This window comes from Panthera leo, chromosome C1 (assembly GCF_018350215.1).
Source record: "Panthera leo isolate Ple1 chromosome C1, P.leo_Ple1_pat1.1, whole genome shotgun sequence".
Classification (NCBI taxonomy): domain Eukaryota; kingdom Metazoa; phylum Chordata; class Mammalia; order Carnivora; family Felidae; genus Panthera; species Panthera leo.
Genome location: NC_056686.1, coordinates 36,130,281 through 36,153,239, shown reverse-complemented (window position 1 = coordinate 36,153,239; position 22,959 = coordinate 36,130,281). Strand labels below are relative to the sequence as shown.

The 22,959-nt window shown below is 36.6% G+C and overlaps 1 protein-coding gene and 1 non-coding gene across 5 annotated transcripts in view; one reads left to right on the top strand and one right to left on the bottom strand.

Moving 5' to 3' along the window:
- The window catches only part of MAST2 (microtubule associated serine/threonine kinase 2), a 220,341-nt gene that overhangs the window by 98,562 nt on the left and 98,820 nt on the right, over positions 1 to 22,959 (bottom strand). The gene's annotated exons all lie outside the window — the stretch shown is intronic.
- LOC122228952 lies at positions 6,344 to 6,449 on the top strand. Its single transcript, XR_006206835.1, has one exon. It is a non-coding gene; the product is annotated as a U6 spliceosomal RNA (small nuclear RNA).

Below are 22,959 nucleotides of genomic sequence, written 5' to 3'. Positions count from 1 at the left end.
TATAGTAGGAGCATGGCTTTCCATACAAACACCATATTTAGCCACAACATTTCAAAGATTTTTTAAAAACTTAGGTATCACACAAGCACCTGTTTAAAAATGTTAGTTGCCTATGTTGTTACTACTGGCTATTTGAATATGGTGACATTTTACTTGTTTTAATTACATATATTCAAAGGAAATATTTACTACTAATTATTCCTGTAGCTGGCTTCAGCATATTTCTCAGATGAGTACACAAAAAGAGGATACAAAATGATAATGTAGAAGGCAGAAAATTATTTAAAATTACCGGTGTGCACAAATTTCCACAAACTCAACATATTAATAAAAATTACAAGAAGTAGAAATATTAATTTTGGATTAATTCCTCACTTTCAAAAAGAATTTTCACTTTTCTAAGGAACTATTTCAAAACTCAACTCCCTAGTGTATACAAGCTACAGCTAATTAGAACATACAATAAGACAGTTCTTATTGGGGCACCTTGGTGGCTCAGTCAGTTAAGCATCCGACTTTAGCTCAGATCATGATCTCACAGTTCATGGGTTTGTGAGTTCAAGCCCTGCATCAGGCTCTCTGCTGTCAGCACAGAGCCCACTTCAGATCCCCTGTCCCGCTTTCTCTCCCTCTCAAAAATAAATAAAAACATTTTAAAAACTATTTTGGAAAAGACAGTTCTTATTAACCTAAATAATATTGCTTATGGAGTTATAAATCTTATCACATAAAATGAGGCTTAGTCATGTTGATGAATATATAATCAAGATTATAAATCTATGAAAACCAAATCTCATTCTCTACTGGCTAGTAATTAACACTCTGCAAACTGGTTATACACTGAGGCTAGAGTTTAAAAAGGATTGTTTGAAAAAGGAAAGGTGATTTAGAAACTACTTACTAGCTCCTCAGGGGGAATTTTCCTAAGTTAAATTCAAAATCACTAATGATTACCAATAGCAGTGCACCAACAACATTTGGAGAGCATGATTCTGACCACTTATGTTTTCTTAAACTACAAGCTTAATTTTAAAAATTTAAAGTTTTACTAACAAGTCCTTTTTACTTTAAATGATACTTTAGTTCATGAAGCTTCTTTTTTATGGTCTTTAACTTTTAGTCTAAGTAGGAGAATAAACCATTTTAAAAAACATATGCCAATCCTTCTAATTATATATTTCAAACAAGTCCAGTCTTCCAAGGTCTTGTTGAATCATTAATTCAATCAATGAGCATCCACTAACACAGAAGGCAATGATCCAAAGAAAGCCCACTGAAGAAGTATGTCTATTTAAGTATACCACACTAACTCCAGGTAAACACTAACATTCAGGGGAAGAAAATCTGAAGTGCATTCCCTCCACCCTGTGAGTTACACAAAGGCAGTTTAAGACAGATCAATGAATGAAATGGATTCTAGGACACTTCATTCCCTGGTTCCCTAATTTGCTGATCAATTCGCTCTGCATTTCTTCATTAAATAAGCCTGAGCAGCTCTTGGAAAAGCTACCCTGAAATGGAAGCCTTCTTCCATTGCCCAGCTTTGAAATCCTTATCTAAGTATTCTTCTATTTCTATTTTATTTCTATATTGGCCAACACAAATAAAATTAGGTCACACCTGAAAGGACTCAGGCTTGGATCTGCAAGGGCAGATCTGAGGTCCTGAGCTGACAGGCCAGGGGCAGAAATACAATACCCTCTCTAGTCCAAGGAGAAGATACTTTCACTTCCATTTGTTTCCCACATTCATGGAGCTTGTATAGGCAGCTTTGACAGTAAATTTAAATACACATTTGCTTTCAAGGCAGGAAAAAAGATCTTAATCATTAACCCAGTTCCCCAGGTACCTAAGCACCCCTAAAATGATATCTAACTCAATTTACAGAACTAGAAGCTCCATGGGCCCCTGCCAGGGACCAGTGTTTTGACCTTGAATTTATGAAGCCAGCCCAGCCCTCTTGGCATCTCCAAAGCAGAGTCTTTATCCAAGCAAACGAGTGTGTTAGTTGGCATTAGTTCTTTTCCTGACATGTGCCAGTTTCCACTCAGAGACCCCAGCCTCCTTACTGAATCCGCAGACATGGTGCTCCCAGTCTCTCTCTCCTTCGTTTCATCATTTTCCTGGCTACTCAAGCTTTTGCCCTCTCACACTCGGGAGTCTTGGCAGGAAGTTCTCTCACACAAGGGGTATGCAGTCTATAAGCCAAAGGAAACTTACAAAGGTTTCCCAAACTTAAGAGAAAAATTAAAGCACTGTTCTTCTAAAACATAATATTCAGAATCCCCCCACCCCACCCCCACTGCAAAAGACTTAAGAGCCCAGGAGGCAGCAATGAGGCACAGTGAGGAGTCCCAGATCCCAAATGAATCAGCTGTCCTCTGATCTGCCTGACATCATTCACACTCCGCCTGTAACAAATCAGAGCGTCAGAGAGCACCTTGTTCCTCCCCAGTGACAAGCACCAAACTCCCTCCCCCACAAGTCAGTTGCAACCTCCAACCCTGAGGCCTGGTAGCAGTGAAGACTCTGGCAAAACTGTAAATACCAACTTGAAAACTCACACTGTGACAGAAACGCCATTAACTCTGGTGGTGTGGGCCACTATAGAACAGCTGTTGCAGTGGGCGGTGGGTTGGAAGAAAGAATATTAAGATCCCAAATTGGTAAATTAAGGAGCTAAGAATACATGGGCATTTCTGCAACATTATTCATTCCCAAGCACAGGTCAGGTGAAGTATTATAGTCTTAATGTTAGGACTCAAAGCATAGCCATTATTCAAATTCTGAATTTGACCAATTTAAATAAACTCTGTACTCCCTCCATAAACAAAGTTTAGCATCATTTTTAATTCAATTTCTATTACTCTCTAATCACTTGAATAAGTTTGTGGTGAGAAAAGCCATAGGAAGCTAAGAAAATAAGTCCAGAAAGTATTGGTTTAATTTCAACCAGTAACTATTAATAAAATCATTTGCATGGCAGATGTTACACAAGACATTAAGGTAAGCTACAGAAGAACTCTAAAGAAGTGTAAGCTATTTAACCTTGTATGCTTTGTTTTCCCTATCTGTAGAATGCAAATAATTAAGGTACCTATCTATAGATTGTGGTGAAGATTAATATATGTAAAACAGAAAAGTGCCTAGCACAGAAGTGCTACAGAACCGTTAGCTATTATTATAGGTCTTGCCTTCAAGGAGCTAGCTCCCATTGTAGAGGAGATCAGCCCAGACACACAAAAAACCATCTGACAAAAACAGCCTGGCCTGAAGAAAGCCAAGTGCTCAGGTAAAGCCAAGTGATCAAGCAGAGCTAAACAACAACAGCTAAGGGAGCCAGAGTAAGCAAAAGTCTTGGTCCCCTGCTTCAGAGCACCTGCCAACTCATTTATCTAGATGACAAAGTATGTCAAACTGTTTTTCTAGGGTAACATTCAAAGGATTAATTCATACCCCAACCAATACTTTTCAGCTGCAGGTCACAACTCTTTATTAACTCATAAAATCATTTCAGGAAGTCAGGACCAACATTTTCTTAAAAGGAAAACAGAATGAAATAGAATAGAAAATATCAGAGTGCTTTACACAGAACTGTTTTATGAAATATGCATGTTTGTGACATCTATTACTGGTAATACATATAAATATACAAGGGCAAACATGTGATGGGCTGCAATATAAAATCTATTTGTTATTAAGGGTCAGAGTAGGGGCGCCTGGGGGGCTCAGTAGGTTAAGCATCTGACTTCGGCTCAGGTCATGATCTCATGGTTTGTTAGTTTGAATCCTGCCTCAGGCTCTGTGTCCATAGCTCAGAGCCTCAAGCCTGCTACAGACTCTGTGTCTCCCTCTCTCTCTCTCTCTGCCCCTCCCTTGCTTCAATCTCTCTCTGTCTCTCTCTCTCTCTCTCTCTGCCCCTCCCTTGCTTCAATCTCTCTCTCTCTCTCTCTCTCTCTCTCAAAAATAGAGTTTATTAAAAATTTTTTTTTAAAAAAAGGGGGTCAGAGTCTACAAAATTTGAAAGCCACTGTTCTAATTACCCAAGCAAACTCGCCCCCACCTAGTAGCTACAGACACTCACTCTTCCTTCCATGTACTAGTCCATCACTTGGCTCTCACAGCTCCTATTTCAGAATCCCCTGTTCTCTAGAAGTCCTAATGAAAATGGAAACACTCAAATCTACAACCTCTCAACAAGTAATTATCAGGGTCAGTCACAAAAGCCCACACTCCCACAACTAAGAAACCAACCATGGTCTATCCCCATCTCAGGTTAAGGCCAGCCTTAAGTTTAATCAACATTGTCCAGTCTCTAATACCCAAGCCCATGCTCCTGAACAATAATAATAGTAATATATAATGATGACATAACAGCAACGAACATTTACACATTTGTAAGTACTTACTATGTACTAGACTCTATTCTAAGCACACTACACATAATACCCAGGTAGTCCTCATCACAGTCCTATAATATATGCGCTATTATTATTCTCATTATTAAAAAAAAAAAAAAAAGGTGGCAGCACGAGGATGTTAAAATCATGCCAGTGGTAAAGCAGAAAGTACCCTTTCTTCAATATATTTGCACCTAGTTACCCTACATATGAACTATGTATGCTAGCCAGAAGTATTCCTGTCTTCAGCCAAGTTGGTGAACTGAGGTAATCTCTAGAATCAATGTAATGAACCATTGTGCTATAAATAATACCTTTCAGCAGACGATTCTGACAACAGCAGCAAATACACTTCTCTCTAGCCTGCTGTGCAATAATAAATTGGGAGAGGAGGCAGAGCATGGAGCTCCTTAAATATTTGATTTTTAGAGAATGGGAGTCATATTTTATGTCCTTCATCTAACCCAAAGAAAGCATCACTCTTACTCCCAGAGTTTAACATCCCCACACAAAGCACTTTCTTTAAACTTACTGGCATTATAATACATGTGTGCCAATATTCCTGTGGCTGTGTCAGCACTAGGAGGGCTTAACATTTCCCTGGGACTGGATAGCATTCAACAATTTGAGGTATGGAAGATTAAACATCTGCTTTTTCTTATTTGTTCACAACTATTTATCAACTGCATTACTATCCTTAGGCCAGGCAAGAAGGGTCTCTGCCACAGGCTTCTCACTTTAGCAGTTCTGCAAAATAACAAATACACAAAAATAAATTCATTAAAGAAATGGGTTGCTTCTATCACACTTGTGACTTAGAATTCTGTACTGACAAAGTAGAACCCTAAAAATCCATTCTCATGACTTACACTATTCAAACCTCAGGAAAACAGTTGCCCACATGTTTCTTCCTTTGTATTTTTTAAGAAGACAACCATGTCAGATTGCTGTTATGGACTGTGAAACTGCAAACTTCAGAAAGAATTCTGCTGAGATTATAAAGTATCTGAACAGCAAAGGGCCTTAGAAGTAAGCAAAAAGACAAATTAATTAACCTGTCAAATCCTTCCTCCTCTCAGATAACATGAATAAAATAGATTTCTTGTCTAATCCAAGTATGGTTCTAAATACAACCCAACAACTATTTACTTAATTTCTTTCTGTTCCAATTCATGGTTCTAAAGATATTTATCATTTACCTCAGTATTCATAACAGAGCACATGGCAGCTGAGGAACATTTTGCAGAATTAAGGAATTCATATCACCAGTAAGTTTATTTATGTGCAGGTGTAGACATAACATATGTTAAGGCCAAAGGCTAATTTTTAATGGTGATAATTGTATAGTTAATGCTAAAATTAAAATGTTATCTATAAAAATATATACTTAGGAGCACCTGGGTGGCTCATCAGTTAAGTGTCCAACTCTTGATTTTGGCTCAGGTCATGATCTCATGATTCATGAGTTTGAGCCCCATGTCAGGCACTGATGGCACGTAGCCTGCTTGGGATTCTCTCTCTCACTCTCCCTCTGACTTTCTCTCTCTCAAAAATAAATAAACATTAAAAAAAAAATACATACTCAGATGTATCCAGAAATCACAAAATTTTTAAATTTTTTTAATGTTTATTTATTTTTGAGTGAGAGACAGAATGTGAGCAGGGGAAGGGCAGAGAGAGAGAGACACACAGAATCGGAAGCAGGCTCTAGGCTCCAAGCTGTCAGCACAGAGCCCAATGCGGGGCTCAAACTCACGAAATGTGAGATCATGACCTGAGCTGAAGTCAGACATTTAACTGACTGAGCCACCCAGGTACCCCGAAATCACAACATTCTTAAATTTAGGGTAAATAATTTAAAATACTTAAAAACAAAATAATTTTAAAAGCATGAAAATGTTCAATTTTTTACTTTATATTTTTATAAAAATATATTCAAACTTGTGCTCACTTTGGCAACACATATACTAAAACTGGAATGATAGAGAGAAGATTAGCTGGCCCCTGGGCAAGGATGACACACAAGTTCAGGAAGCATTCCATATTTTTATAGTTTGCAATATATTTTTGAAAACTATAAAATATATGTATTCAAACTTGATACTCTCTGAATACAATTACATTTTCTTTTTAAATCCTATAGATCATTATAATAATGAGTACAAGATATAATCATGACAGAGATAGAAAAAGCAGGAAAGTAGAACTTAAGAAATAAAAAATCTACAAATAAGTTGTACTGCTTAAATTAAAAAACAAAATTAACGAAAGTGAACAGACTTCACTGCACACAGAAGGCACACATACAATTATTAGCACTAAAGAAAAGATTGAATAAACAGGAAATAAGCCATCATAGTCAAAGAACAGAAGTAAATGCCAATATAGATGCATGTATAATTGTTCTTAATATTATTTATCTAATGTTTAGCCAAGTAGAAAGGTGTTTTTTTTTTTCCTCCTGTGGTTTACCAGCAACGTGATCACAGAAAATAGAGAAAAACTTACAGGTTTAATGTAAATTATTTTGAAATTTGAAGCTAAAATGACTAAAGATTTAAGCTGGTTGAAAAATGATGAAACAAATGGTCACTAGCAAGACTGAATAAAGACTGAAATGATTAATTTTACTGGAAAAAGAAAAATCATACCTAACTTTAAAAAAAAAAAAAAAAAAAATATATATATATATATATATATATATATATATATATATATATATATATATATAACTCAGTTCTATAGATTATAACAGGGACAAAAGTCATGTTAAACAACTTTGTTATATGTAATAAGTTATCTAAGGAGGAAAATGACAAAGTAGAAATGACACTTTCATTAACTTGAAACAAAATACAGGTTCTCACTTATGAGAGAACTAAGAAAAAACTCTCAATTTTAGGCATTAAGACTGTCAAACTTTCACCTGCAACTATGAGAGTTATGGAAACAAAAGTAGCTAGTCTGCTACAAAGCCCCATAAAACTAGACAAACTGTATGAAGGAGAACAAAACTAGCTATTCTGCTACAAAGCCCCATAAAACTAGACAAAGTATACGAAGCAGTAGTTTTCAGGCACTGGGAAAAGGCAACACAAAAATGCAAACCCAGAAAAAGGGGAAACATCCCAGGCTGAGAAGGCACCAGTTAGAATGCCGGGTAGCTAATCAAACATACATTGAACATACATCAAGAAAGACCACAGGCTAGACCATAAAAGAAGTCTCAAGAAATTTCAAAAGACTGAAATCCTATAAAGTATGTTATCTGAACACAACAGAATTCAAAATCAATTACAATTTTTACATAATTCCCCAACATCTGGAAATTAAACCACACTTCTAAATATGCTATTGATCAAAGGTGAAATGACAAAGGAAATTAGAAAATAATTTAGATTAATTTAAAATGAATACACAACATATCAAACTTTATAGTATGCAGTTAAAGGAGCACTTAGAAGGAAATTATAGCTTTAAATGCTTACATTAAAATGCTTACACTAGGGGCGCCTGGGTGGCTCAGTCGGTTAAGCGTCCGACTTCGGCTCAGGTCATGATCTCACGGTCCGTGAGTTCGAGCTCTGCGTCGGGCTCTGCGCTGACAGCTCAGAGCCTGGAGCCTGTTTCGGATTCTGTGTCTCCCTCTCTCTCTGACCCTCCCCCGTTCATGCTCTGTCTCTCTCTGTCTCAAAAATAAACGTTAAAAAAAATTTTTTTTTAATAAAAAAAATAAAAAATAAAATGCTTACACTAATTTATGCCTCTAGATTAAAAACTGAAAAAAGAAAAGCCAATTAAAATTTAAAAATCAAAATATAAGAATACATACAAGTAAAGGCAGAAATCAATGACTAAAACACTGTCTGTCAACTACATCTCAATTAAAAAAAAAGGGGAGGGGGCAGGAACAGAAGAGCCCTGTCATGAGGTCTAGAGGCAGCCTCAATGGTTTAGGACATGCTTCTAAAAGGAAATCAATGACAGAAAAGAAAAAATAGAAAAAATTAACAAAGCCAAAAGTGGGTTCTTTGAAAATATTAATAAAATTAATAAAAATCCTAGTAAGACAGAGGCACCCAGCTGGCTCAGTCAGTTTAGAGCCTGTGACTCTTGATTTTGGGGTCGTGAGTTCAAGCCCCACATTGGATGTAGAGTTTACTCTAAAAAAAAAAAAAAAAAAAAAAATTCCTAGTAAGACAAATCAAGAAGCAAAGGAGAGAAAACACAAATTACCATTCTTAGGAATAAAAGATGGGCTATCGCAACACTTCAACAGACAATAAAAGAATGAGAATACCAGGAACAACTTATGCCAATAACATAAATTAAAAACCTCAAGGGGCACCTTGGTGGCTCAGTCGGTTAAGTGTCCGACTTCAGCTCAGGTTGTGATCTCACAGTCTGTGGGTTCGAGCCCGGCATCGGGTTCTGTGCTGACAGCTCAGAGCCTGGAGCCTGCTTTGGATGCTCTGTCTCCCTCTGTCTCTCTGCCCCTCCCCTGCTCACACTCTCTCTCAAAAATAAATAAACATTAAAAATTAAAAAAGAAAAACTCAAAAAATATCTTACCAAAATTGACTTAAGATATGGACAAAATGAATTATGTTAAGTGACATAAGCCAGACATAAAAGGCCAAATATTGTGTGATTCTACTCACATGAAGTACCTGTAATAGGTGAATGCATAGAGACAGAAAGTACAATAGAGCCACCAGAAGCTGGGAAAGCCTTATTTCTTAAAGGCTACAGAGTTTATACTTGGGGTGATGAAAAAGTTTAGAAATATAATGGTGATAGTTGCACAACATTGTGAATAAACTTAATGCCATTAAATTGTATACTTGAGAATGTGTATAATTAAATGTTATATGTATTTTATCACAATTTTTAAAGTTAAAAATAATTCAAAAGGGACTAAGACCCAATGTAAAAGCTAAAATTACAGAACTTCTAGAAGAAAACACTGAAGAAAATCTTCATGATCTCAGGACAGGCAAGGATTTCTTGGATGTACATAGGATGAATATTCACAAATTGAACTCACAAAAAAATAAAAATTCACAAGCTGAACAATATAAAAATTAAGACCTTTTGCTCTTTGAGAGCGCCGAATCCTAACCACTAGACCACCAGGGAGGTTGACCTTTTGCTCTTTGAAAGTTACTGTTGCAAATATTTTTCAAAGGAAAAAGGCAAGCCATAGACGGAGGAATACAGTCACAATGTATCTGACAAAAGATCTATACCTGGAATGTATAAACATCTCTTAGTAATAATAATAAACTAAACAATTCATTTTAAGTGAGCAAGTGACTAGAGCACACATTTCACAAAAGAAGATATACAAATAGCCAATTTGTACATGAGAAACATGCTCAACATCATTTTTCATCTGGCAAATACAAGTTAAAACTACAGTGAGATACCACTACCCACCCACTAGAATGACTAAAATTTAAAGTCTGACCATAATAAGTGTTAGTATGGATGTGGGCCAACTAGAACTCTCAATATCACTAGAGGGAGTATAAAATGATACAACCATTTTTGGAGAATTATGTAATTCTCCAAAGAGAATTTGGAGAACACTCCAAAGAGTGTTTAAGTTTACAAACTTAAACACTTAACATTTACCATTTGATGGGGAGACAAAAACGAAAGAAATCTGTTTAGCAGTTTGGCTCTTTCACCTTTTAAAAGATTAAAAATAATTTAGTCAAAAGAATTTCCACATACCAGATATAATGAAACTGACATTGCAATATACAGAAATTAAAGCAAGAAAATGTAATAAGTACATCTGTATCATGTATTCATTTTCTATCGAATAACATATTATCACAAATATAGCCACTTTAAACAAACTAATTAATTTCAGTTTTTGTGAATCAAAAATTTAAGCACAGCTTAGCTAGGTCCTCTGCTTAGGGTCTCACAAAGTGAGACATTCACAGTGTTGCCTAGGTTGTGTTTTCATAAGGGAGGCTAGGCTGGGGAAGAGTCCACTTCTAAGCCCAGTATTGTAATTGGCTGAATTCATTTCCTTGTGGTTGTAAAACTGAGGGCCCTAGCTGCTTGCTGGATATCAACTGAAAGCCACCTCACCTCCTAGAAGCTACCGCAGTTCCTTGCTACATGGGCTTTTCCAACATAGCTACCTACTTCATCAAACAAGTACAGTCTCTATGGTGAGCCTACTAACTAGAGTCTTACATACCATAAAATAGTCAAAGGAGTGATATCTCATCACCTGTACTATGTCCTGTTGTTCTGTTAGAAGCAAGTCAAAGGTAGTGTCCACATTCAAAGGGAGGAGCAACACACAAATGTGTGAACACCCAGAGGAGAAGGAAACCATGGGGGCCACCTTAGATTATGTTCACAATACATGACTATAAAGAAGAGTCACTGCCAAATAATCCTAAGCTGATCTCTATAGACTACTTTGGAACCAGTAACATATTAAGATTTAGTATGAACATACTGCTATTGTTGCTTTTGTTTATAATATCCCAGCACTGAAAAGATTAAAGAAGACCTTAACAAATGTTATAAGGCCCTAGACGTTGCTTTTAAGAAATGGTGAAATTGCAATAAAAGTGACAGTAATTTATAAGGTGATATTACAACATTGTGCAATATCTTCCATGATGACCATTATTTATGAAATTCCATCACAAAGTTTATGTGCAAAATTCATGGTTCATCTGCAGCAGAATAAACACCCTCTAAATAGAACTTATTTTTTAATAATGTTAAGAAATAAAATGCCTCAAAGTTAATTTGGCACTGTTATCAAGATAACACAATTTTTAAAATTTTAATATATCTTATTTAATGTAATATAGTATACTCAAAATATAATTTCAATATATAATATAAAATATTGATGAATTATTTAACATTTTTTCCTAGTTTTATTGAGATATAATTGACATAAAGATAATACCATTTATTTTAAACAATCTTAATTACAACATAGTGATTTTGCTGAAATAAAGCCAAGGAAAAGTATAGGCATTTTAACAATTTATGAATTGCTTGCCTTTACTTTATTGCTCAAACAGATGAGTATCAATATGGGGACAATATTAATGAAATTATGATCCTTGATATTTTGCCAACTTTCAATCATAAATATTGATAATGGAAAAAATTGATAACTGGTTATAACATCTGATCCCCTCATTAATGATGAGGCTTTTTTTTTTTTTAATCTTTAAATGTTTTCATTTTATATCTAGATAAGAGTCATGATTTTCTTTTTTGGAAAATTACCTGTTAAACAGTACTGCAAGTACTCCACCAAAATGCCCAATGGATTCACCTCACAGAGCCACAGATGAGAAGTGTACCTCATGTGGGCTGCCCACACATATCTTTTCTTAACTTCTAAAGGTAAATTTTAAGTGGCAATCTGAACTTTGTTGACTCTCTACTTTTATAAGTTTAATTTTCCTCTATATAATCAGGTTTTGTGTTAGGTTTGTTTATGGCTAAGCTACTCCCATTGATGGTAGCAATGATTAGGGTACTATTTTAATGGCTGGACCATTTGCAGTTATATACCTCAAAAAAATGAAAACATATGTCCATAAAAAGACTTGTACATGAATGATCATAGCAGCTTTATTCATAATATCCAAAAACTGGAAACAACCCAAATATCTACCAAACAAATAGTGGCATATTTACACAAGAAAATACTAAGCATTAAAAGGAACAAGAGTACTAGCCCCATGTTGGGCAGTATGCTGACAGCTCAGAGCCTCGAGCCTGCTTCAGATTCTGTGTCTCCCTCTTTCTCTGCCCCTCCCCAACTCCCAATCTGTCTTTCTCAAAAATAAACAAACATTTTAAAAATCTTTAAAAAAATAAATAAAATGAACAGGAGTACTTGAGGAACATGAGGAAGTCTAATACAAAAGAGTCAATACTGTATGATTTTTCACATACGAAATTCTGCCATAGGCATAACTAATCTATAGCCCCAAAAAGCAGATCAGTGGTTGCCTGGAGCCAAGGGTGGAAGGAGAATTGACTGCAAAACCATGCAAGGTATGTTTTGGGTAATAAAAATATTCTACATATTGATTGTTGTGGTAGTCTAATTACTTCCCAAAGGCCCCACCTCCAAATACCAGAAGATTGGGGGATAGGCTTCAACATCTGAATTTTGGGAGGACACAAACATCTTTAACATACTTAAATAATCTCAAAACTTAGCACCTCAAAACATTATTATTAGCTCTTGATTATATGGTTTGACTATGATTGGCTGGACAGTCTGAGACATTTTTAAATGTTTACTTATTGATTCATTTTAAGATAGCAATGATAAATGCACTGCATGTTAGTATCATTTTAGGAATGCAAGTTGGTACAGCCACTCTGGAAAACAGTAGGGAAAAAACTAAAAATAGAACTACCTTACAACCCAGCAACTGCACTACTTAGGTGTTTATCCAAGGGATACAGGTGTGCTGTTTCGAAGGAACACATGCACCCCCATGTTTATAGCAGCACTATCAACAATAGCCAAAGTATGGAAAGAGCCCAAATGTCCATCGATGGATGAATGGGTAAAGAAGATGTGGTATATATATACAATGGAGTATTTACTCGGCAGTCAAAAAGAATGAAATCTTGCCATTTGCAATTACATGGATGGAACTGGAGGGTATTATGCTAAGTGAAATTAGAGAAAGACAAAAATCGTATGACTTCACTCATATGAGGACATGAAGAGACGAAGAGACAAAACAGATGAACATAAGGGAAGGGAAACAAAATATAATAATATAAATATAATAATATAAAAACAGGGAGGGGGACAAAACAGAAGAGACTCGTAAATATGGAGAACAAACTGAGGGTTACAGGAGGGGCTAAATGGGTAAGGGGCACTAAGGAATCTACTCCTGAAATCATTGTTGCACTATATGCTAATTTGGATATAAATTTTAAAAAATAAAAAAATAAAATTAAAAAAAGAGATAAAACAGATGAACATAAGGGAAGAGAAACAAAAATAATATAAAAACAGGAAGGGGGACAAACCAGAAGAGACTCATTGGAGCGCCTGGGTGGCTCAGTCGGTTGAGCATCTGACTTTGGCTGAGGTCGTGATCTCGCGGTTTGTGAGTTCAAGCCCCGCAGCAACTCCATGCTGACAGCTCAGAGCCTGGAGCCTGCTTTGGATTCTGTCTGTCTGTCTCTCTGTCCTCTCCCACTCGCACTCTGTCTCTCTCTCTCTCAAAAATAAATAAACATTAAAAAAAAAAAAAGACTCATAAATATGGAGAACAAACAAAGGGTTACTGGAGAGGGTGTGGGAGGGGGGATGGGCTAATGGGTAAGAGGCACTAAGGAATCTACTCCTGAAATCATTGTTGCACTAGATGCTAACTAATTTGGATGTGAATTTAAATAAATTAAATTTAAAAAAAAATTTTAAATTAAATTTGACCTTGATGACCCCCTAAGAACTGTCCTCAAGTAAATTGTAAATATGTTACAGAATATAAAGGAAAATAATGAACAAAACTTAGCAAGAGAATTTTATTTGCCATGGTTTATAATACCACGCCACGAGTCTGAAAAGCTATGAACTGGTTAAAATCTTAGCTAAGTTTGTTCAGTATTGATGGGCCAATTTCCCTGGTTTACAGTTTATCGCCTTCACCTACAATATTAAAAGCTATTCTTTTTTTTTTCTGTGTAATATGCCCAGATAGCAATTATTTTGTGTCTTATTAGAATAATTTTCTTTGCTTTATACTGGCTAATTATGTCCTTAATTACTTAAGAAAACAAAGGCTCCTCATGAAAAAGTTGTGGTTATTTAAAATTGGTTACCTTCAATGCTCATTTTAAAATGTTTTATTGTCACCCTGGTAAAATACCTGGGTATTATTTCTCAAGCACCAACACTCCTATCTTAAGCATTTTCACTGACAACTCCTTGAAGGTTTGCCTTCCCAAAATCAGATCCTAAATATAGAAAACAATAAAACTTTCAGTATATTTTTACTAACTAAAGCTATCTTAGAGATATCCCATAGGATCCCTGGAAAAATCACAAGGTGTCCTTTCAAATGTACTAGAAATAATTAGATTTGTTTTTTTACTTTTGATAAGTTTCATGAGAAAAGTTCTCAAATCAGAAAAGACGCTCAGCCCTCCCTAGTTTAGATTTGGACAGGTAAAATTAACATAAATATCCTAAACATTGTATAATTTATGGGAAGCTCCTCTTAGAGATTTGTCAATGCCCTCTTTATACATAAGGTTTCTATTTACAAGTCCCAATGGTGTTTTGCCAGATTTTGGGAAATAAGAGTTTAGTGTTTCCAGTCTTAATTCGAGTTATTATTTAAAATGTTTGGGGGGTGCCCGTGTGGCTCGGTCAGTTAAGCAACTGACTCTTGATCTCAGCTCAGGTCATGATCTCATGGTTTCATGAGTTCAAGTCCTATACTGGGCTCTGCGCTGACCATGCACAGAACCTGCTTGGGATTCTCTCCCTCCCTCTCTGCCCCTCCCCCATTCTCACTCTGTCTCTCTCAGATAAATAAACTTAAAAAAAGTAAATGGGCCGCCAGTGTGGCTCAGTAGGTTAAGCCTCCGACCTCAGCTCAGGTCATGATCTCACAGTTCGTGGGTTCAAGCCCTGTGTTGGGCTCTGTGCTCAGAGCCTGCAGCCTGCTTCAGATTCTGTGTCTCCCTCTCTCTCTCTCTTCCCCTCCCCCACTCGCACTGTCTCTTTCTTTCTCAAAAATAAACATTAAAAAAAATGTTTTTAATAAAAAAATTTAAAAAGTAAAAATAAGGAGCACCTTCGTGGCTTAGTTGGTTAAGCGACCGACTTCGGCTCGGGTCATGATCTCGCAGTTTGTGAGTTTGAGCCCTGCATCAGGCTCTATGCTGACAGTTCAGAGCCTGGAGCCTGCTTCAGATTCTGTTTCTCCCTCTCCCTCTGCCATTCCTCAACATGCACTCTCTCTCTCAAAAAATAAATAAACATTAAAAAAATAAATAAAAATAAAAAACAGGTAAATAAAACAAAATGCTTAATAGGGCACTTGGCTGACTCAGTTGGAAGAGCAAGAGACTCTTGATTTCAGGGTCATGAGTTCCAAGCCCATGTTGGGTATAGAGATTATTTAAATTAAAAAAAAAAAAAAAAAACCTTTAAAAAATAAAATAAATAAATAAATAAATAAAATGCTTACTTGGTAACAATCTTACTTTTAAAATTTGAATCTTCTAGGGGCACCTGGGTGGCTCAGTCGGTTAAGCGTCCGACTTCAGCTCAGGTCATGACCTCACGGTCCGTGAGTTCAAGCCCCACGTTGGGCTCTGTGCTGACAGCTCAGAGCCTGAAGCCTGCTCCGGATTCTGTGCCTCCCTCTCTCTCTGACCCTCCCCCATTCATGCTCTGTCTCTCTCTGTCTCAAAAATAAATAAACGTTTAAAAAAAAAATTTGAATCTTCTAGGTAGATGTCTAGGACTTATACCAGACTTACTAAATCTTTTTACTTGAGATCCTTAGTATAGCCTTGGTACATATATTATGCCATAAGATTATATGTTATATGTCAAGATTTTTTTCCTCTGCAAAAATTATGTTCATTCATGTTTTAGAAATCAGCTATAATATTCACTGTCTTCCTTGACAGTTCTTGAAAAGAACTACTCTTAGAGACACTTTGTTAGAACGTTTTTGAATTGGCTTTAATATTCTTTTTGTATGACACAGAAAGAACTTGCTGGTTAGCTGCATTATTCATGTTGTAAACTCTCATTAGACCTTTCACCTTTAAAAATTACCAGTATAAACTGACCACAGCTATTTTAAGTCTTTGTCATCTACAGAGAGATTCTGTTTTACACAGATGCTAGTCTGAAGGATCTGCAAAAAACTAGAAGCCAAGTCTGTTTGTTTGTTTTTTAATAAAGGATGGTCTCAGAGCCCCCTGGAAAAGAACTGTAGCAGGTATCTCAAACTACTGACACTTCAAAGAATAGACTCTTGGGTACAGGCTTCTGATACCATTGCATGAACAACTGGACAACTTCCAGACCATTCCACAGGACTGAGTCAGAATTTCCAGAACTCTTTTTAGTTGAGAAGCAGACCACTAAACTAAATCCAGTGAAATGAAAATTAATTACACAGGACTAAATGAACTAATGAGAGATGATTATAGTGATTTCTTTGGAATACTGTCTTAATGTCTGTTTTCTAGATATGCAAGGAAGCCTGCTCTCTTCCTTCTTAAGCTATCTAAACTCTAAAAAATTTAGTAACCTTTGCTTTTATAAATGCAATATTCCTGAATCATGATTCTCAAAGACTCTCTCCCCAGTGAGATTTGAGAAAGTCTTGCTGAATTTACTTACTGAATGCCCTTAAAATATCATTGTAAAAAAAGTTATACAAAAAGTATTTGCCTGAAATGTCATATTTGAGAATGATGTTTACTTATTTAATCAGGTATAATACGCCACTTTTAAGGAACTATAGTTGATTTTATGGAACCAGTAATTACAAAACCCTCCCAGGAAAACTGTCCTGGTACCTAGCTTTCCAGGGTCCACCCTTCTAGGTGGTAAGGAAGGTCACTTCCTGGAAGGGCCAGGACCCTTAGGACATCTGGGGGATACTGAGAAAAGAAGAATTCACCCAAATGTATCAGTACTGCTGATGAAATATAATACAGCATATTTCTTAAGCTTGCTTTCTAGACTCAAAATACAGATAATAGAGGGGCACCTGGGTGGCTCAATTGGTTAAGGGTCTGACTCTGGATTTCAGTTCAAGTCATGATCTCATGGTTTATGAGTTCACATCCCACATCAGGCTCTCAGCTGACAGTGCAGAGTCTGCTTAGGATTCTCTCTCTCCCTTCTCTCTGTCCTACCCTGCTCACACTCTCTCAAAATAAATAAATAAACTTAAAAAAAATTGAAAAAAACAAGAGAGGCTTTTAAAGTTCAACCTGAGATTCTTTACAAAATTTCCAGAAAAGCAAATTAAAAAGGTCAACATGAAAAATTAACATTATTGCTACCCCTATTTAAATAACCAAGCCAAACTTAATGAGACCAATCTTGTTTTGTGATCAAAAATAATATTTGAGATTGCGTTAGATCAAAAGGGTGAGACTATAAGGAAACTTGGAATAAGCAAAGAAGAGATAACAATCATCTGATGGAAAACTATGTACTGTTTAGAGAATACATTACTTGTTCTAGCCTTTTATTGCCTTTCAGCTATTTTCCAACTCTGTAAGTTATAGGTAATTGATACTGATACAAACAGTTCTTGTCTATAGATATTATAAATAAATTTTGTAGAGCTGAGGTTCAAATGACTTCCCTTCTCCCCACAGAAAACTCCAGTTTAGTAACCATTTATAAATATAGTTCAACATTTCTTTAAACATATAAAGCTATGTTTCTTTCACTTCTCTGAACTGGCTGCAACATCTGCCTCATTAATATTGAGTTAGACAAAATATCACATTCATTTTTTAAAATCAATAGCTTCACGGGTGGGCACCTGGGTGGCTCAGTCGGTTAAGCATCCAGTTCTTGGTTTTGGCTCAGGTCCTGATCTCACAGTTCTTGGGCTCAAGCCCCACATTAGGCTCTGCACTGACAGCACACAGCCTGCTTGGGATTCTCTCTTTCTCCTTCTCTCTGCACCTCCCCTGCTCACTGTCTAAGTAAATAAATAAACATTAAAAAAAAAACCAACAGCTTCACACAATTATTTTTGTAATTTGTTATTACGAAACTATGTATGTCTCAGGATAGGAAAATAGAAGGTGTTTTATTTTACAATTTGTTAGCATTACATAAAAATCTAACTTAATATCTCTATTTATGTTCTTGTTCCAGGACAAACAAATGTTAGGAACAGGCCTAACTGCCCACTATGTATTAAACTTTATACCAGGGCTCAAGGACAGAGTATACCCATACAACATGGGTCCTGACCTCATGGAACTTACCATTTGCTATGGACCAAACAGTACCCCTACCACCCCAAAGTCAAATGTTGAAGCCCTAACCCCTAATGTGGCTATATTTGGAGATAGGGTCTTCAGGAAGTAATTAAGATTAAATGAGATCGTAAGTGTGGGGCCTAATCTGAAAGGACTTGTGGCTTTATAAGCAGGAAAAAAAAATCTTTCTCATACACACATACCCTTCCCCCCTCCCACTCCCCTCCAAAAGGCCATGTGAGCACACAGCAAAAAGCATTATCTACAAGCCAGAAAGAGAGCCCTCTCCAGAAACTGATGCTGCTGGCACCTAGATCTTAGACATCTGGCCTCCAGAACTGAGAAAATACATTTCTGTCATTTAAGTCACCAAGCCTGTGGTGTTTTGTTATGGCAGCCCAAGCAGACTAACAGATCATCCAGTGGGAAAAGACAGACAACTAATTCTTTACAACTGCTGTAAAAGCTATAAAGGAAAAGTACAGGGAAAAGTACATTCTGGGAAATCCAACTTAGTCTAGGGACAGCAAGGTAAGGGTGAGGTCAGAAAAGCCTTTCATAAGGAAGTGAGATAAAAGCAGACATTTGACGGAAAGTAGGAGCTAGCAAGGTAAATATGAAAGAGCATTCCAGGTCCAGGGAACATACTGTGCAAAACATGGAGACAAAGACAGGAACCAGATTGTGTATATAGTCTTATGGACCATGTCAAGACTTTCAGGTATCATCTTAAGAGTAACAAAAAATTCACTAAGCAAGTTCACATAAACATCTAATAATCAAATCTGCACTTTAAAAAGCTTTTTTTCCAGCTATTGTGTAATAGATGGGTGACAGACTGGTGATAGACAAAGAAAGACTAGTTAGGAAGTTATAGCAGTAGTAGAGCCAAGAGATTACAATGGCTTGGACTATATGGACATACCAGTGGTAGTAGAAAGAAGTAGAGGAAATTAAGAGATATTTGAGGTATAATAGAAAGGAGTTATAGGTATAAGGAAGAGGAAGGTAACAAGAATAACAAAGTTTTCTATCAGGAAGTGGTACCATTTAGTGAGCTAGAGAATATGAGAGGAGCAGGTTTTTGTGAAAGGCAATGACTTCAGTTTTATAAATGCTAAAGTTGAGATATTTCTGTGATATCCAAGTAGATTATAGTGAATTGGTAGTTGTGAGGTCTAGAGATAAAAATGTGAGGATGATTAGCATAACAACAGCAATTCTAAAAATAACAGTAACAAAATGGGCTCTCAAAACTTTTCAATTTTCAAGTCCTATGTCCACATACTCACAGGTCACTGACAAACCATATCTATTTTTTAACAACAAAATGGGTCCTGCTAGGAAATTAGTGATGACTATTTTTCCATCCCTGCCAAACTCTGCCAATTCCTGCCTTCCCACTAGAGAGATAGTGTACCTATGTGAAATCAATTCCTATAGAAGCCCAATTTTTAAAAAGGTGGGGGGGGCGGCGCCTGGGTGGCTCAGTCAGTTAAGCATTCGACTTCAGCTCAGGTCATGATCTTGCAGTTTGTGAGTTCGAGCCCCGCACTGGGCTTTGTGCTGACAGCTCAGAGCCTGGAGCCTGCTTCAGATTCTGTGTCTTCCCTTCTCTCTGCCCCTCCCATGCTCATGCTCTCTCTCCGTTTCTTAATAACAAATAAACGTTAAAAAAAAATTTTTTTTAAAAAGACAGACTATAAAGTGTAGCACAAAGCTATCGCTCTGGCCTTCAACATGCTTAAAGCTACAAAAATTTCCTGATTTTCAAAGTTCACAGAGAAACCATAGCCCTATAGCAGGCACCACAGATATAACACAAAGGGTTTACTATGTGTAGCAGGTGGTATCTCTTTTTAGAACATTCTCCAGAAGCATTTATCCAGGCAAATACCATCAAGTTGCATCAGAGTGGGAAAGTACATAATACTGTTTCACATGTCAGTTTCACAGGGGCAAAGTGAGACACATCATATCCCTGAGCCCCAGGAACTCCTCCCTGCTCGCTGCCTATCATTGCACACACTTGGCATTCACTTTCATCCAATATCCGATGTCTAAGTCCACTGCCCAAATGAGTAAGCCAACAATGCAAAAAGATAACTATCCCCAAGGACTCTAAGAATAAAGGTCACCAATATCAACACACACACTATGACAGGTGCTTCAGCTACCTCTTTACTCGTATAGTCCATTCTTCACCTCCACTGAACTAACTGCTCATAGCCTCAAAGAAATAAAGCAATGACATTTCAAGAAATATAAGGAAAATTACTTTAAGTTGTAGTAGGTATTAGAAAAGTTTTACTTTCTGGGTAACTAGAGACATAAACACTATTTACACTGAACTCCTAAAGTGTAGGGTCTAATTATTACCAGTGCTGAAATTCACAAACAAAAACCTATTTGAAAGGAAGTGCCAAAGGAGGCCCCCCTCACAGAACTGGGGAAGGGAAGCCATTCAGTGCTGGTCCAATTGAGGAAAAGCAAAATATAATACTCCCATAGCTTGGAAAACAAATAAAAATAACTTTAGAACTTCATTTTCTCAATTCTTTTTCCACAGATATGTCTACTTTTTTAAAAATGTTTATTTTTTAAAGTTTATTTATTTTGACAGGGAAAGAGAAAAAGCAAATGTGGGGGAGGGGCAGAGAGACAGAAAGTGAGTGAGGGAGAGAAAATCTCAAGCAGACTCCACACTGATGGTGCAGAGCCCAACACAGGGCTCAAACCCACAAACCATGAGATCATGACCTGAGATGAAATCAAAAGTCAGATGCTTAACCTACTGAGCCACCCAGGCGCACCTATTTATTTATTTTTAAGAGAGAGAGAGAGAGATTGTGAGGAGAGGAGCAGAGAGAGAGGGAGACAGAATGCAAAGCAGGCTCATCACCATCAACACAAAGCCAGATGTAGGGCTCAATCTCACTAATCCATGAGATCACAACCTGAGCTGAAATCAAGAGTTGGGCACTTAACCAACTGAGCCACCCAGGTGCCTCTGTATACTTTCAACAAGATTATCAGCTCCTCTAGGTCTGAGAGGAGTTAGGTCTGATAGGTCTGATATTCTAGACTAGATTTTTTAATGCACTGAAAAATATCAAGGTGGGCTTAAATATGAAATAGCTTTCTAAAAATGAAAATGATTTTTATTTCAGAGAGCTACACCTAAAATAAATGGTATGAACCAGGCCAAGAGAACTTACATAACCAACTTGCCCCAACAAAGCCCCTTATCATTGAAGGCCTAGATTTTCTCCTTCCCCATATTGAAATTTAGTTGTTCTCTTCCCTTAAGTGACCAAAGCCAGTCATGAATATCCTGTGGCTTTTCTAAGGTACACTATTGTTCATTTAACTTGGTTTGGGATCTTTCTAATATCAAAAAAACAAAACAAAACAAATCTACAGGCCCTAAATATCATATAGGCCAAGTCACCAAACTGAGGCTTAATACCTAACCTAATTGCTCTTATAACCTCTCCCAGAAATGTAGTCTTTATCGGCCAAGAATTTTCTGGTCAGCACCAATAAGGGTGATCTGTCACATGTGCCCTCCCCATCCCTCACGGGAATATGAGATAATCCACCGACTTAAATACTTTCATCCCCAAAGGTAGGTGACCTCACCTCAAATAAATAACGCTTTTTTCTGTTTATAACTTCCTTGTCCTGCTTTTAAAAACCTTTCCCTTTCTATATCCCTTTGGAGCTTTCCTCTACTTGTTAGGTGGGATGCTGTCTGACTCATCGATCATTTAATAAAGCCCATTACATCTTCCAATTTACTAGGTAGAATTTTGGGGTTTTAACACTAATTTGTTTTTCTGAAGAATTTACAGCTTCTAACAGGTAATTATGACCTGCTAATAATAAAAACAGTAATAAACTACTGGGTTGTTTTGGTTTTTTTTTTTTTTTGAAAGTTTACTAATAATAGGCATTGCACTAACTTCTATAACAAAGAGCTGAGGGCTTAATTGCAGGCACTATGCCATATACTTTACATGCATAATCTTTTACAGATAAACTGAGGTAACCAAGGCTACTGGGGATAAACTGTCAAAGCTCCTAAGGCCAGTATTTCCATATGTACCTAGATGTGTCTTCCATTTTTGCCTATTCAAAAACACCCTGGTAATTGTTCCTTCCTCTCTCACACATCAACTTTTCCTTCTCTACTGGATAATTTCATTGACATACAAACATAATGTAATATCACCCATCTACATTTTTAAAAGAGGGCAAAAAAGCTCCATGACCTTTTCCAGCTATCACCTGATTTCTATAATCTTCTTTTCACCAAATCTCTTTGAAATAATATTACTCACTACTCCTCCCCCAAAATATCAGAAAAGGAGCAAGAATAATTAAATGAAACTCTATACACCTTTCACTTAAATTTGCTTTTTTCTCTCCCTACTCCTCTTCCTCTCTCTGCACACATATGCACACAATTACTTTTGGTTAATTAGCTGAACCACTTGAAAGTCATTTGTAAACACCAGAACACCTCCTCTCTCAAATA